Raw genomic sequence first — 9,320 nt, forward strand, 5'->3', positions numbered from 1 at the left:
ATTTATTACTTATTTTGTAATAGAATTCAAAGCAATACTATAATTAAATTTAAAATTTTTCAAAGCAATACTAAATAAATTTTGTAATAATTAAATTTTTTTTAGAGTTTTAACTTGGACCATTCTCATAATTACCGACATTCAAACACCTCTCAATATTGGAATCCGTAGTCTCAATTCGTTATATTGAATTAAACCATGTCTTCCTAGTATGCTATTTTGTGCAATTAAAAATGATGAGAATTGTCAAAAACATCAAGTCAATTAAAAGATGTGTTCAAAGGTGTTCACGCATTCCAAGACCCAAGCGTGTGGACAGATCTGTGAGTTTGCTCATCGACCTGCTCAGGGAGTATGCTCCCAAGTGTAACACGATGGTTTTTAGGATTCTTAAAGTAATTTCCGTATCCCACTTTATAGTTTTCTATGTTATTTGCTCGTCATAATATCTATAACTTTGCTCATGTGCAATTGAGAGTCCAGTTGCAACTGTTCATTACCAGTGGTAATAAAAACATAATTTGTCGTTAATATTGCTTTACATTTGCAGAAATAATTTCAATTTAAAATTCATTCTGCGTGTTACTATTGTTAATTTATCTTGACTAATTAAGTCCATGTGGTAGGTACCGGGTATCTAAGAACTTCTCGTTACTTTAATAGTACTTCTGTTACCTTTATTGGCTCTTAACTGTTTCAGTATTTGGTCCATACATTCTTCGTTTAAGCTATAAATAGAGTGACTCCTATTAATATTCGGATGCTCATGTAGTTTTGGTTACTAAGTTCTATAATTTGAGTATCTATGCTACGAGTAACAGTAATATGTATACATATGTATCTGTATTACCTGACTGTGAGAGACAAACTGACCCCGACCGTTTTTGGTTATTTTCCAAGAAAACAGAAAATAAATGCGATCACTAATTTTTAACATAGTTTTAAGTAAACTGTTAAACTGTTTTGGCTTATGACTTTATTTAAATGGATTCCTATTATTTTAACCCTTAACTATGGGCGCCCAATTTTAAGATACAAAGAGTTTGATTGAAACCTATTAACATTAAATATTTTTAAAATTGAATATTTTTAAAATATGATATTTTAAAATTGAATATTTTTAAAATATGATGTTAATTAGAATCTGAGAACGAAGTATGACATGTATACTCAGCTTTCATTATAAAGTCTTTGATATTTAAGTGAGAGCAGTAATAAAAATATATCTTTGTGTATATATAAATAGAGCACATAAAAATAAATAAAATAAATATACAGAACTCAATTTTGAATGAAACGGACTTGGTTTGTTATATTATTTCTGTATCTGAGGCACAGACTAACCCAAGTCCATTTTTTCAAAATTGAGTGTCTTACAGGATCTTACTGCTTGCTCTTCATATTATTAGAATAATGGAAAATTAGTTAAGTTACAGTAATTTAATAGCATAAACTACTTCAAATACTATGTTAAGAAATGGGTAATTGCATTTTTTTCGGCTCTTCTGATAACAAAAAATAAATAAATAAGAAAATAGGACTTGAAATAACAAAAAAGGACTTAAATTACACTGCCTCTCAGGCACAGATATTATATCATATTATGTTATATTATATTCTATTATATTATACGACATTACAGGAACACCTACTCAAAAGAAAAAGTAGTGTTCACTCGTTACAAATTATTGTTTAAATAATAGAAGAAGAGTCATAGTACTGTAGATTTTAATACTACAGTATTCAGATACTTTACAAATTTAAATCATAAAATTAAAATCATAATTATATTGCAAAAGTACTATTACGTCTATGAAATCAACTGGACCATAGAATTTGAAGAAAACAATAATAAACGCTAAAGGAAACTGAAAATATCAGCCACTAGGAAAATGATAACCCTGTTTATTTACAAAAACATATTTCTAACATGCCACACGATTTGAAATATTATTCAACCAGATTCTAAATCTTTGTCAAAATATTCTTATTTTAGTTTAGTAGTATTGACATACTTTGGAAACTGGTTAGAAATTCGTGTAACATCAGAATTCACTCCTCTTTGATTCTGTTCCTAAAATTTAAATGAATATGTAATCAATTATCAATTTTTTTAATTTTTGTACCTATCTGTATATTGTATTACAGTGTTTCACAAAATATTTTTGTTGCTACTTTTTATATGTATTCGAGATATAATGCTTAGAAGTTCAAACTGTACTAGTGTTTGAATATTAATTATTGCAGTCGGTACGTATACATATATAAATATATAATTAAGGAAAACGTTTGTAGAAAATTCAGGAAGAAATATCTCAGAAGATAATGTAAAGTATACATTTTAATTGTACTTATATCAAACACAAGCAATATAAATATAGAATATAGAATATATGATATACAATATGGAATATAGAATATAGAACACAAACATACAGAAAAAGAACCTGGGATGAAGAATAAAATAAGTATTTCGTGAATGACAATTTTATACAAAACCAAGTACCTTTCTTTAAGCCGACGATGCTAAAAACTAAATTTTACTCATTTACAAGCAATATAAAATAATTAATTAAATAGATAGACCTTGTTTCTGCCAAATCCTCTTATTTTAATTAGTGTTCAAAAGGTTAACCCTGAAAAACGCTAACAATAAGTTTCGTTTAAATCAGTATTACATACCTATAATTATCATGGCTATTAATTATGTAGATAGTCCCTGCAGTACCAATCTCCTAAACCATTACACTAAATTCCAAAAATACTCATAAAACACAACCACACTACAAAAATTTATTAAATTCATCGACTTTATTAATCAGTCACCTTCTCGTAGACTTTTATCGAAGCATTTCTCAACACTGATAAAGCTCCCCTGGTTCATACACCCATTTTTTATCCGAGATCAATGGATCGATAAACATTCTTAAGAAACTAACATCTAACATCACGGAATTAGATACAGTGCATTAAATTTAGAGCATATTTATTTATTCCTAGACATTCTGATTAAACGAACATCGGCAGAAAAAGACGAAGATACAATTAAATATGATAATATTTGACGTCCCACAAACGTTCACCCAGCGGGACTCGCATCCTCCGTGGTCAGGTTCCATAACAGCCAGTCGAGATCGCACTAAAGATAAACATGCCCGTGCATAAAACTTTATTTGCAATGAGCGAATCGCAATAAAGCAGATAGTTAAGGCGGGCATCGCGGCCGAGGATAGAACACTCGTTAATTTTCTGCTCTGTCCTCGGCCGCGTCTTATTTCGCTCGCGAAACAGCCGACCCGACCCGTGGCGTTCGATTATCGATTATCACTTATTCACGTCTCCATCATCTCTCGACCACTGACACAGCAAAGAGAATTCACCGAGGTGGTATCGAGTCGATGACTTATTGTTTGTCATATCGACCGACGCCCGTCGTATATTTTCTGACCCAGAAAGAGATTCTGGCGCGCGGAGAGCCGAGGGACAAGTCAACTCGGGGCGAGCTAAACGACCAACACGTTCATCGCCTTGCTGTCGGTAAGCAGACGACCATTATGAATCGACGATTAGGGGCATGTTGCTGTTTAGTTGAGGATCTTAATGTGATCAAATGTGATTGCTCAGTCTTTTTCTGTATGCTACTCTGTAACAATCATGACCAAACCAAGGATTGCCAGCCGCTTGTGGCTCTTTTAGATGTTTACTGTGGCTCTTAGGTTTTGGGAATCCTTCCAGGAAAACTTTTAGGGAAAAATCCATCTCCAATTCAGACTCCACGTACGAGTGGGGAAGCATACTCGAAAACATTTAATCAAGGGATGAATGAGTCAAGGCTGTGTGCTTGAAAATGAGACCAGGTTCACTGCTGTACCATATTTTTTCACAAACTTACAGCGGCTCAAAGATCGACAATTTTGCTGACCTTTCGACCATTGTGCCATTCTGATGCCAGAGTCACAGTTTTCACTTAGATAGCGATAAATCAATGAAAAAATAGCGTAGATTGATTTGTGAGGGCTCGTTGGAAAGGGAGGCTGTCGCTTTTGAGTCCACTGTGGATTGAATTGTAGAAATAATTTGTTGAACTCCGTACAGGCGTTTGAATTGGCAAAATTTTCATAGGAAAACCATCTTCTTTTTCTCACACCACAGCTGAACAGGAAAGTGTCATCGGAAAAGTTCAATTGAGGTATGAGGAAGTAGAGACTTCATCCCTTAAAATGAGCCTAGGCTCACTGCTGTACAATTTTTTTTCACAAAGTTGCAGCAGATTAAAGATCGACAATCTTTTTGGCCCAAAATTAGTATATAATATTTAATTTTATATGTGTAAAATACTATTCCAATGGAGGATGTGGCTCTGCAGTATTTCTGATTGGTGAGCTATGGCTTCTGCCAGGACAGAGTTTAGCCATCAATGCTCTGTAGAATATATTCTTCTTATAAACACGATTATGTTCTCCTTACCTTTAGAAATTACTTTCTAATTTTTTTCATGTGCTCTGAAAAGACAAAGACGAGTTATGGAGGTATTGGACTCGAAAAAATGTCTCTTATTCTGTATAAGATTGTTGGGTGTGGGTATTACGTTACGAGTTTATAAGGAGTAAACACTGCTTAACTGTTTTATATAATAGATGATTATGTTTTGTAACAGTTTACATAATAGACAGTTATTTAAATGAGATATGACTTGAGATGGGACTATTGTTCTCTAAAAAATTAAAAATTATATCTTGTACAAGGAAATTATTCAATGTTTTTTTCAGTATGAAGTCACTGCTCACTAGCAAGCTTTTGAGGTCAACTCATGTTCAAAACATCCTACCTGAATGACAATGAACTGTAATAAAACTTTACTGGGAATAATTTGAAAGTAGCAAAGTAGCAACGAAACTATAACGAGGAAATACAATACAGTGTTTACGTGTTATAGACTCGTGAAAGAAGGAAAATCCCTAAGGAAAAGATGCATCTTTTGAAAAAAGGTTTCTACACATGGAAAATGGTAACTCAATTCCAAGAAATAAAGAAAACAGCAATGAGCCAGTAATCAGGAAATGTGGTACCAATAAATCTTGATGTAAACTTCATAATATATTTTTCTTTCTCTCTTTTTACACTTTCATCGCAAACATTAAATAAAAACGAATATTAAATAAACGAAGACTTAAACAAACTTTAATTAATAAGGTATATTTATTACGCCAGAAGAGTTACTTACTCGAAAATATTTCTCCACCCTATCACACTTATCTTAATTTAATACTACATATCAATATATTTTTATATAACAAATTAGTAGACTATAAGTAAAAATACCATACGTTACGAAATTCCCCGTACAAGAATCACTTCTCGCATCTACAGTTACCACGAAGTGATGAAACTGATAAACCATATCAGTACTTGAAAAAAGAGTTACCACGTTCATAATGGTAAGCAACACTTTGCACTTTCAGTAGCGTGGTTGATTGCTTGGCTGGAAGTGATTAAGGCCATGTTAAATGTTGCCCACCTTCGTGCGTATGATTTCTTTTGGATCGAAACATCGGTAATCGAACTGGAACGCTTCATGGCTACATGGAATCTGTAATCTCAGAAGTCTCATTAGTCATGGATCACCGACAGCAAATACTTATATCGTTCCCCGCTGCAACCTTGGTACGCGTAGCAATTAACGTGACAGGTGCGAGCATGACATAAGACCCGTTTCCTCTAATATTAACGTCTAGTTCACGTTACTAGACGGTCAATTAACTCTTATTTTAAGGAAAAGCAGAATTGATGAACACCTGTTAACGCTAATTTGATAACGACGTGAAGGTTGATATTGTCGGGAGATAGAGACATTTAAAGTAGATCGACGTATATGCACGCGTATGTTGCTGATTTATGTTCAGAGTAGTGAACGCGTCCTTAAGGTGAATGTCCTAATATCCGAGCGCGTACGATGTTAATGTACCAGTGAGTGAACAGCCTAAATATGCGTATCTCGATACTTGAATTATATCTCTGCAGCTGAAGATACTATTGCATGCGGGTATTTGTTATCTTTTTATTACAATAGATGTTAAACTTAAATTAAATAAAATTAGCGTTAGCGTTGGATTAGCGGGACATGGTCAGCTATTGGGACATTTACCTTATTTGTTATAAGATAAAACAGTAATTCATCAGTAACAGTAGAATTATAGAGCACTACAAATACATCTTCTCCATCTTCCATTGGTAAGCGAGAAGCAGAAACTGAGAAGAAAAACAAGAATAATTGAATCAATTATGAAAATCACTGCAATTTTATAAGACAATGTATTATGCAGAGAGACTTCTTTTAATCTACAAAGCTTTGTGTTGTGATATAAAAGAAAATACAAAATAAAATATGCACTGAGAACAAACAGCAGAGCTTATTAATTTATTTCATTTATTTTATTAAAATGTAGATATTTTTATCTACATGTAAATATTTTTATCTACACGTAGATATTTTTATCTACATTACAGCTCCTGGCCATCGAATTAGAACCAAAATAGAACCAAAATTGAATTGCCCTGTTGTTTTTATATTAATATTTTCATATTAATTTTAAATTAATTAGTATTTCCACAAATACTTTCGTAGAAGTCATACACAGTAAAATGTTTAAACATGAATGAAAAGAGAATTTATGTTAACTAAATTCTGTGTAATCTGTAATATTTTTACTTTGGACCTTATATATTGTCGTTAAAGATTTCGTGTAATGAAATATTTACACTGTTTTGAATAGATGAATACATAGTTGACATATTTTCCAAAAATTTGAGAGAACTGAGGCAAGATCCATTTCATAATATGCCATAAACAATGTCACTAAAAATTGACAAATTTTATTTAGACTGAATTCGCACAAAAAAGAATATTAATTACTAAAATTGAGTTTTTGGTTTAATAAATCCGAAATGTGTCCATAGACTAATTTATTTAAGAATTGCAGTGAAACTAGTAGAAACAATTGAAATATCGTCATATTTAAAGTATAGTGTGTATAGCAAAGAAGTTATCTTTGATGTAATTAAATACTAGGCTGTGTATTTGTATGTAACTATGGGAAATTTCAATATGCAAAAGCCACAGAATCCATATAAAATGCAAAAATATATGACATAGCAAAAGTTGTATACACTTTATAAGATTTGGAGGGTGAAACAAATCTTCACTTTAATACCACTTTTCTAATTATCCAATTACTTAAACTTCCACAGTTTATTAACGACTAGTAAAGGTTAAATTCCTTAAAGATAGCTGGTATAAATAAATTTCCATTTAAACTACTCATTGAGTACAAATTTGAATAGCTAAGGATAGTTTGCCACTTATGACGTAGTCATAATTACACCATAAGAGTCATAATAACAACAGTAGATACAATTTTTGCATAAGGACCTAATACAATCGCCAAGGGCTACACTACAAAAGATAATAACTGTACAAGAATAGAAGAATACATCAATAAGTATTTGACGTTTCCATATCAGAACAGTTGAATTAATTGAACTGTTAAATTGAAGAACAGTATTTAGACCATCTAAAAGTCCAAAAAGCACAATTTCAGATATTTTATCCTAATGTGTAGTTCTGTGCATTTTACATATCTGGACTCCAGAGCAAGAGTGCATTGTAAATCTACTTATTTTCTATGTGACAATATATTTTAGCTCTGGAATCCAAATATATTATTGAAGTTATTTGAAAATGGCTAATTTTGAACTTGTACTATTCTTCAACTCATCGATTCAATTATGTTCTGATGAACGATTAGCGCACCCTGGTCGAGGGTAATCGTATCAGTTACTTACAGCTGCGATTTCACGAAAACTATGCTAGCACCCGTCATAACACTCCGCGACGCGTTAGTGTAATGATGTAATGATCGGTAGTTTGCATGCAGAGACTATTATGCACTGTATTGAGTTATCTAACAAAAACGCAATGCAGATCGAGATATAAAATTAAGTATATTAAATCCTGTTAGATGTATCAAATTTTAATTTTATATCGTTTCCAAAATGAACTAAGAGATCAATTAATCGCCAAGAAGTGCTATGATATATTGATATATTTTCACTTGTAATGTGAATAAACTTGTGATATGTAACAGAGCATTTTTTATTCTTCTTTTACACTTAAAACGAATTGAAAAATATGTAAGTCGTTATTAAATGTATTTTCACTTTTAATGTTTCGAGCACATTATTGATTAATTTTAGTGTTGTATTATTCAATAGTTTTGCATACTTCCTTACTAATTTTATATTTTAAACACACATTCTTTATGTAAGAATAGGTGTGCCAAATGTGTACAAACATTTCTGAAATATTCATGGAATTTTGTACTGACGATGAAAATACTTATCACATTTCCGTATCCAGAATATTTGCATTACTAGAAATTTATCCTAGGATAGGAACATATCTCAAATTTAAAACTTTCAAAAGATTTTGATGTCAAAAAAATGATAAGTGAACTACTTTTATATAAAGAACATCCCTTCTGTATTATTGTAAAGAAAATAATAATGCGTTTGGATAATGCTATAATAGAATCTAGAAAACAGAAAATAATACAATTCTTTTAAAGGTTTACAAAAGAACTAGTGTAAACAACTATAAATACCTGTCTTATATAAACTCTAAAACATTTCAAACTATAACTAATAATTAACCGAATTTCTCATAACAAAAAAATATTTTGTGGAAAATAACATTAATTAATAGGTACAGTATTTTTTGCTACTCTAGAAAAAGGCGAAATTGACAAAAATCATTTCTGTTATAAGTTCTTCAATTTAATTCGTATTAAACCATTGACACAACAATGAAGCCTGATAGATTCCGTATAAGACATTTCTTATTGGCATTCTCACCATAAATTATTGTACTTCTAATAAAAATATATAATACAAGTTAGATCTTATGTCTAAATAACAATTAATGCCACATCAATTTTACAAACATTTAATATAAAAATATTTAATTATTTTAAAAAGACTAACATTAAAGTGGGAGACACAATAGAAAACATCTATTTGCTTGGACTGTACCTCAATAATCACAGTAGAACACATATTACTCCATTTCCTGAAGTACAATAATTGTCGCAATTCCTTTTAAACTAAATCACTAGTAAAAGACAGTCTTCACAAAGAAAACATAGAAAAGTTCAGTCCAAGTTACAGTCCAAAATAACCTAAAATAGTTTACAGTTACTAAGCCCAAAGTTGATGCAACCCAAAACACCAGAAAACAAATATTTACTAACAATATACTTCAGCCA

This window comes from Calliopsis andreniformis, unplaced genomic scaffold (assembly GCF_051401765.1).
Source record: "Calliopsis andreniformis isolate RMS-2024a unplaced genomic scaffold, iyCalAndr_principal scaffold0022, whole genome shotgun sequence".
Lineage (NCBI taxonomy): Eukaryota > Metazoa > Arthropoda > Insecta > Hymenoptera > Andrenidae > Calliopsis > Calliopsis andreniformis.